Below are 9,173 nucleotides of genomic sequence, written 5' to 3'. Positions count from 1 at the left end.
TTGTTTTATTTATTTCATTGTGAACTACTTCATTGGTTTTATGCATTTTGTCGTATGTTATTTTATTTATGGAATTTTATTTTATTTTGTTTTGTTCGAAATTGAAAGGCGGGTTAAGGGTTATGTTATGACAGGAAGATGGTACGACTGAGAAGACCATTGTTAGGCTTAAACATTGGTGTAGTAGGTCTGAACTCTTGGTGATTGGTTGTTTTAATATCAAGGCTTGAACATCAGGGTCTGGGTGAACTCTTTGGATTAGGTACTCAAGTTGCTGCTAAGGAGGGGGATAGTTTTTAATTGCTTAGAATAATTGGGGTTTTAGGTTCTGTAGAATTTATGTAGTGAGTCTATGGGTAGGAGGTTGTAAGTTCAACGAATGTCAATGTTAGATTTATGAGAAATTCATCTAAGGTTTGTGGCCCCATAGTTTTTAGGAAATAAGTTTATGGGATTCAAGGTAGTAGGTTCAACAAGCAATTAAGGGATTACTTAGATTAAAAGTTTTTGATCTTGCCGACCTCGATAAGCAATTTGATAACATTTGGGGTTTTAGAATTTACAAGTTTTATAAGGCGAATGTTTTAGATTTAAGTTCATCGATCTTGGGGATTTCAGGAAATGATTTATATCTGGGTTAAGGTTTTAGAATTGCAGAGTTGAATGGCTGAATTAAAATAGGATTGATCTGAATTAAGTTAGTGATATGAGAATTTTTTAGGGGAGAATTTCTTTGGAGATGGAAGATGTTGATCTAGTTCGGTTAATAATTGTTTTTTAGCTTGAGGTTACAGTGTCAGGTTGAGGATTTAATTTATATCAATTTTAAGAATAATAGATGGTGATAATTTAAGAAATGATTCTTATTGATTTCGAGGATATAGGTCTAGTGATGGAAATGGTTATGATGATCACCTGCATGTTTGGAGGATTATTGGTTTTGGCTAAGGGTGCGTGAGATTGATGTATAGTAGTAATTCAAGAGACCTTGGCTTGGAGTTTTTGGTGAGTTGATCGAAGTGTGCAATTGAAGTGGGTTACTCAATGAATCATGGTTGGGAATAGTTATTGTGATTATCTTCAGGAATTTAAATTTTGAGGTTATACTTTCTTTGGAGATTGAGCATCTAGTTGGTTGAATGAAGGACATTGTTATTTAACTTGAAAAGAGATTGATGGGATGTCATGTATGGTGTATGAAAAGATCTTCGAAGTTAAAGCTTAGGCATCAACAGTGGATAATATGATCAAGTATGTGAGTTAATCAAGTATTAGAATCCTTGGGTGATTTGCATTGGCTTTTGGTGGATGGATGATTTGAGCAGTAGGGCTTGCCTTGAGGTTTAATAGTGATGTGTTATTGAATGAGCTAGTCGTGCTAATACCAGCTTATAGGAGTAGAAGTAGCTGGGCGAGTTACCAAGGAGGTTTTGTTAATGTTTTGGTGAAGTCAATGGTGGTTCATTGTGAGTTTAGTCACCGTTAGATTAGATGTTGTTTAGAATGTGAGTGATGAGCTTTTGGGGTTTAGGTTGTCAGGTAGAAATTTATAGGTGCTCTTTTCGGTTCGCTAGGTTGGAATTGAGTCTTTTAAAGTATGTTCCTTATCGTAGATGAGATGAATGTATTTTGGGTTGAAGTTGCTTATTTTCAATTTGAGATGTTGAGGTTGTTTGATATTGATTTTCTGTCAATGATTATGGGTGTATTTTATAAAATTTGATTTTGATCAAGGCAGCAGAAATTAATTGAGGAATTTGAGTTATAACTCGTGGTTTTGGGAGAGAGAGTATTTTTCTACCAAATTGTGACAAGAGTTTTGGTTAATAGGAATAGAGCCACCTTATACTCGATGGTGTTAGTTTCATGAGGACATAAGTTTTATGCATGTGGCGAATATCAGAGTGCGCAGCAGAAGCGTGGTATTTTTGTTGTAGTCAGGAGTTCAAATTGTGCTGATTTGAAGAATTAATGGTGACTTGAATTTTGAGAAGATACTTGTAATTGGAGATTAATCATTTGGTTGTGCAAAATTTGTTACTGATGGTTAACATCGGAAGTGGCTATTAGGTTTCCAATAGTAGAATTCAATGAAGGTTTAGAAGTTGGAGCATAGGAGTTGATTGCAGTTGGCACATATTATTGTAAGGGCTTTTGATCATTGGAATTTATTGGATGTTGTATTAAGGTTCTCGAGGAAATGAGATTTTTGGATAGCAGTCACTCTAGGAATACTGGTCGTGATGTGTCATTGGGGGACTAAAATGAGTATGTTGGATAATGCCATGTTCATTGAGGAATGTGCCACGTGCCGTCAAGTTAAGGCTGAGCATCAAGGTAGACCTCAACCTCTCCCTATTCCAGAGTGGAAGTAGGATGATATTTCTATGGATTTTGTTGTAGGTTTGCCGAGGACTCCTAGTGGGAAGAACTCAATTTGGGTGATTGTTGATCGGTTGACCATGAGTGCTCATTTCTTGCCTGTTAATAATACTGACTCTTTGGGTAAGTTGACTCTGATATATGTCAAGGAGATAGTGCGTTTGCATGGAGTACCCAAGAGCATTGTGTTGGATCGGGACCCGCAGTTCACGTCCCATTTTTGGGAGAGTTTGCAGGCAGCCTTAGGCACTAAGTTGAAGTTTAGTACTGCATATCACCCCAAACGGACGGCTAATCAGAGCGTACTATTCAGACTCTGGAGGATATGTTGCGGTCTTGTATCATGGAATTCCAAGGAAGTTGGGAGAATCACTTACCGCTTATTGAGTTCTCTTATAATAACAGTTTTCATTCCTCCATTCAGATGACTCCGTATGAAGCTTTGTATGGAAGGAAGTGTAGATCGCCTTTATGTTGGGATGAAGTTGGCGAGAACAAATTGTTTGGGCCTGAGATAATTCAAGAAATGAAGGATCAAGTTCAGTTTATCAGGAAGAAGATGGCTGAAGCGCAAAGTCGCCAGAAAAGTTACGCAGATACAAGAAGAAGAGACTTATCCTTTAAAGTAGGTGATTGGATATATCTTAAAGTCTCTCCTATGAAAGGCGTTAAGCGCTTTGGTAAGAAAGGAAAACTTAGTCCAAGATATGTTGGCCATTTTCAGATCGTAGAGAAGGTTGGGTTTGTTGCTTATAGAGTGGCATTGCCGGACTATTTTGGTGGTATGTTCTTAGTCTGCTCTTAGTTGAATCTTATTCCTGTCTTAGTCTTAATGTTGACATTGCCAATTTCGAGGACGAAATTTTTTTTTAGGGGGAGGATATAACACCCCGTATTTTAGTGTATTTTTATTGAATAATTATTTTTATTTTATTCAAAATTATTCTCTTGTTTTAAAATTATTGGATTTTAATTGGATTATTTTTTAGGATTTTTTAATTGGTGAAAATTAATTTTTATGTGCTTTCTTAATATTTATTTATTGTTGTGCATTTAAATTGTTTTTCATATTTAATTAATTATTGTGGGATTTAATTATTTCAATTTGACTTTACCATTACGTTTAAATTATTTTATTTAACTTGAGGTTTTGAAATCGTTTCCGTTGGATCATTTTTGTGACCCAAGTTATGAGGATTGGACCTCATTTCTTTTCCCTCTATTTTTCTTTCCTCCTTTTCTTTTCTCTTTCTTTTCTTTTTCTTCCTTATTTCCCCTTCTCTCCCGCGCACGACCCAGCCTCTCTCCCTCTCTCCGTCCGTTTGCCTCTTCTCCACCCAGCGCCGCCATGCGCGGGCGATGGTAGACACCGCTCGGCTCCTCCGCTCCCCTGCCGCCGGCGATCACCCCCTCCATTTCCAGCTCCTCCATCGCCGCCGTTAACCACCACGAATCCATTGAAGCCGCGGCACTCTTTCCGCCGCTGCGCCGCCGTCGCACCACCATTGGCCACCATCTTCACACCACTTCATCCTCGATCTCTTGGCAACCCATTGGACCCAACCCCAACTCCGATCCGCCACCTGTGAAACTCCACCATCTACATTTCCGATTTGGGTATTTTGGTCTTCTACCGCCCATTGCGCCGCCACCACGGCAAACCATCACCACCACTAGCTTCACCGACCTCCCTAGGCCCTACCCTATCAATCTCGGGTCTTCGTTTGCACCCATTGAAAATTGGGTATTTGAGACTCACGGCCACAGTGCATTTTGCACTGTTGCGTTGCTCAGACGTCACTTCTTGCAGCTTCGTGATCCTTCGAAAATTGCTATATTGCACTGTAAGTATTTCTCCAAAGAACTTTCGTAATTTAAATGTATTTTTGTACTAACCCATTTCACTGTATTTTTGGCATGCCGGACTGAGTTCGAGGAGTTCGGGGGTCGGATGAATTTGTGATTGGAGTTGTTTGGTTGGTTTGGTTTATTTGGTTTGGTTGTTGATGAGTTGTTTTGATTGGATTTGTTGGGATTGGTTCTGGATGGATGTTGGATCAGTGTTGGTGCATGTTCATATCATTATTTCATGCATGATCATGTTTGTAAAGAAAACTGAGTTTTCATGTATTGCATTCATGTTCATGTGTTTATGAAAACTGGGTTTTCATGTGAGAATGGATTTTGGGTGCGTGTGTATCACGACCCCAAGCCGAGATGGGGTATTAACTCGGTGGAGCTTCTCTGGTTACTCGGGAGCGGAATATACTGAGTAACGTCCCCTGGATTGTCGCTGGGCGACAATGGGATCGGACGAGATGGTCTCGTGCCGACTCCGTAGTCCTTCTGCTGGCGGGGACTAGAGGATGTCTGGCCACGTACGCGCTGGGCGCGGAACTGGAGATCGCTCGTTGCGTAGTGTGGGTGCTTGGCCATGTACGCGCCGAGTGCGGAACTGAGCACCGCTACGAAGCCAGGACGTGCGGATGGTCCATAGGGGAGGCCATGGTGCATATGGAATTAATGCATGGTGCATATGGAATTAATGCACTATTTTCTGGAAAAATAGTGCGAGTTGGATTTTTGGGTAAATCATTTTCTGGGAAAATGTTTTATGGATATTTTGGGCCAAAATGAGATTTTGGCGTGTGTTGAAATAATTATTTTCGGAAAAAATAATGAGTTGAGTAAAATGCATATTTTTCATGTGCATGCATGTTAGTTGCATTTAATGCATTTTATATTACGTTGTTATTTGGGGTCATACTTACATGCGATACCATTTTGTGGTAACGCAGATTTTGATGCATATGAGGAGGATGAGGGCGAGCCTGAGGAGACGGCTCCGCCCGAGGAGTGATCTGGGATCACTCATTTGTTTATATGAAAACTATTGTAATATATTTTTATGGATGACTGTATAACTGCTATTCAAATTTTTACTGATGTTTGATTGTAAATAAATTCTGGTACTTAGTTGACTATCCGCTGCGTTATTTCTTTTGTACACCGTTGCATGTACACACACTGGCACTTCTTTGGGATGCGTGACCGTGTTGTCACCATCTTGACGTCTCGATCCCTGTGTATTTATATAAGGAGGATTGAGGACGCCACAGCTGCATACACCGTGCAAACTAATTATAATTTCTTTGGTTGGATGTTGCTCTTTTTAATCAGAGGCGAGACTTTAGGAAACTCAATGTTTTTCACGACTAGTCAGCTAACCTGAAATTGTTTAATGGTTGGGATGAGATTAATTTTTGTGGGAAGGTATTGGCTGCACGGGTATGATTGAAAAGTGGATGAATCAAAACTTCCAAAGATTGATAAGCTTATGATATTGTGGAGTGATCTTCAAATATCTTGGTCTCTAGTTTTGCTTGGCTGGGATTATAGTTTCCTTTTACTTTCCTCAGGTTTCACGTTGAAAAATCATATCTTTTTTGGAGCAGAAGTTGCATGATTTACTGGTTATCTTATTAAACTAATAATTTCTGAAATTATTGCTAGTGAGGTATTTGGATGCTCAAATGGTGGCTGAATGAGTCAAATATTTTTCATGTAAATCCTTTGTAGTTTTGATAGGCTTAAAGTGATTCTACTAGTTTTCTTTGGGACATTTTAATAGTTAAATATTTGATATTTTCTCTGTCTTGTACCTCAGCTGGATGTTCAATATCTTTATCCTCATGCAGCAATTGATTCCAGTGTTGGACTAAACCCAACTCCTCTTTTGGAGCTTTCAACTGCAATTGGTAGCAAGGATCTCAGTTATCTTGGATCAAAGTTGGATTTGATACAGCTTCTAGTTCCTTCCCTCGTTAGTTTTAGATGAAATCAATTATTTTTTGTATTTAGTCATGTAAATCATCAAGTCAATGGCCTGGAATTTGCAACAATGCATTCTTGATAGGTAAAAGAGTATTTCCCGTACTCATTGTTTTAATTCTTGGTTGGTAATAAAAACACTTGCTTCATAGGGATAAAGGTCATTTGTATGAAAAGAATCACAAACAGAACAAAAAGCTTTCTTGCAATCACTTAAACAAATGTGTTTGTTGGTTTCAATGCTGAGTTTGATGTTGAGTTTGTATACTGCTCTATTCAATGCTAAGCTTGATAAAATTCTGTTTTTGCAAAACAATGGCAATATAGTTAAAATTATGGAACTGATAAAATTCTGTTTTATCATGTGGCGCAATTTTTATTATTATTTTTTACTTTGTGGTAATGAAATTAATAAAAATGATGAAGAAATTGTTAAAATACATCCTGATTACTGCTAATTGTTTGCTGAATTTGATTGGGTACTGCTAATTGTTATGTTGTGTAAATGAATGAGCTGTGTAATTGTAATGTTGCCTAAATGAATGAGCTCTGTAAATGATAGACGGTTGTAGATGCTTGTTAAATATTTTGTGTGGTGGCAGAAAGTTTAATGAAGTTACATTAATCTGAATTGAGTTCAAAGTGTGATGGCAACGAGCCTACTTTCTCTTTATTTCGTGTGATGATAGCAGAATAGAAATTGAATTAGATGAATCTGAGTTGATTCTTGAGCTTGATTGTGAAAGATCTTGTTGGTGTCTTCTGCTATGGATGTCTATCTGACCCAATTGGGTTGTAGATGCTCAATATTTCAATATGAGGATTGATTAGTAGATGCCGTGTGGTTTAATTCCGAATTATCATTTAATTAATATTTTTTTATGAAACTGAAAATTTTAATGATGTGCGATTTAATAAAACTTCAATATTATGATAAAACTCCACAATTAATCTTAAATAATAAAAGCAATAATTTGTTGGCAAAATACACTTATTGGATAATTAGGTTGAGAAAAAAAATTAATTTCAAAACAATAATTTAAGTATCAAATTAAATTATTACTTAACATATTGTTAGTATAATTGCAAGATATGAAAGAAAAAATTAAAAATATTTTTAAAAAAAAATATTATTATATTATTATTTTGATGAATCTAATGACTAATTCAATGTGAAATTATGGATAGGAAGGTTTTACATTTATGAAAAATATAGACTTTTTGTCAAATTTTAAAGATAAATTTAATAAATCCAATACTAGTGCTCTTAGACAAGACTATTGTCAAAACCCTTTGCTTGACGGAGTTTACAACCAGTAAGAAGCTACAATTCTTCTTACTTTTTTAAAATGTTAGAAAAATTGCAATCGATCTAATCCTTGTATTTACTTATTTTACTATCTTCTCTAAAGTAAGAGTTGACATATTTCTCTATTTAAGAAGATAAATTGAAAGCCTACCAATTGTAAGGATATTTAATCCTTATTTTTTTGTGCTAGTTTGAATAGAAAGGTGAGATAAAATGTGTTGAGATAAATAAAATATTATTATAATATTATTTTTTAAGATTATTATTATTGTTTTGATATTTAAAAAAAATTAAATTATTTATTATATTTTATATAAAAATTTAAAAAAATATAATAATAAGATGAGACGAAATATTTTTAATATCCAAACTTTGTCTCGGAATATTGTAATAAAATTCTAAAGAACAGAAAAAGGTGCTATTCTATAGATATTAGACAAGACTATTGTCAAAACCCTTTGCTTGACGGAGTTTACAACCATTACTTTTTTCATAGATTAGCTACCAAAACGTCATAATTGTATAAAATCAAAGCTTCCTCAAGAAGCTAACAGAGGCTTGTAAAAATATGTTACGGAAGGGTCAAATTCTTTTATTGAAAAAAAAAAATGGAAAAAATGTCTTCAGAATTACTGGTGGAAAAAATGTCGTTGACTTTTTAAGATGGAGTCCAATTTTTTTTACAATGACTTATATGATATTTGTCTATTTAAGACTTGTATAAATTATTTTTCTTTTACAACTCCTCTAAACTAATCTTATCTGATCTAATTATTACAATTTTATCAAATTTTTACACAAAATAAAATAATTAATTTAACTTTTTCAAAATTTAAAACAAAAATAATATTAAAAAACATATTTTTTAACAATATTTTATTCAACTTTTAACTTTAATCTCAACTAATTTCATATGCAAAAACAGATGGCTCCGTTTGGATTCAGAGTTGATTTCAACTCATCTCATCTAATTATTACAACTTTATCAAATTACTACATAAACTATAATAAACAGTTTAACTTTTTCAAATTTCAAAATAATAATAGTATTAAAAAATAATATTTTATTTAATTTTTAACTTTTATTTTAACTCATCTCATCTTACCTCACTAACTAAACTTGAGTTTAAGATGGTTGTTTTAAAAAATTGTAGAGTGAGATGAGAGACATTTATTTGTACTTTCACTCTTTTTTTTTTTTCACGCACGAAATTAACAAACGTAAAACTCTTATTTTTAAGAATCTTCTTATTGAGAGGTTAATTAACTGTTAATAATGAGAGTTACTCCCATTATAAACAACTGGATTAATCAAAATTGAAGGCCCGAAACAACTTTTTACAGATAAACGCATCGACAAATTAAACAGAAAAAAAAAGTCTTGGAGAATGCTTTCTTCAATAGGGGTGGGCAGCGGGCCCCGCATAGCATTTAGCCCAACCTCACACCCTTTCTTCAATAGGGGTGGGCAGCGGGCCCCGCATAGCATTTAGCCCGACCTCACACCCTTTCTTAAATAGGGGTGGGCAGCGAGCGGAGATGGAGGGTAGGAAGGGCCCAATCTTGCCTCGCATTCCTCCCCCCTTATATATTTATTATATAAATATATATTTATACTTTACATATTTATAAATATTTATTATTTGTATTA

This window comes from Juglans microcarpa x Juglans regia, chromosome 6S (genome assembly GCF_004785595.1).
Source record: "Juglans microcarpa x Juglans regia isolate MS1-56 chromosome 6S, Jm3101_v1.0, whole genome shotgun sequence".
NCBI classification, from domain to species: Eukaryota; Viridiplantae; Streptophyta; class Magnoliopsida; order Fagales; family Juglandaceae; genus Juglans; species Juglans microcarpa x Juglans regia.
The sequence above is the reverse complement of the archived record's forward strand: the minus strand, read 5'-3'. Positions refer to the sequence as shown.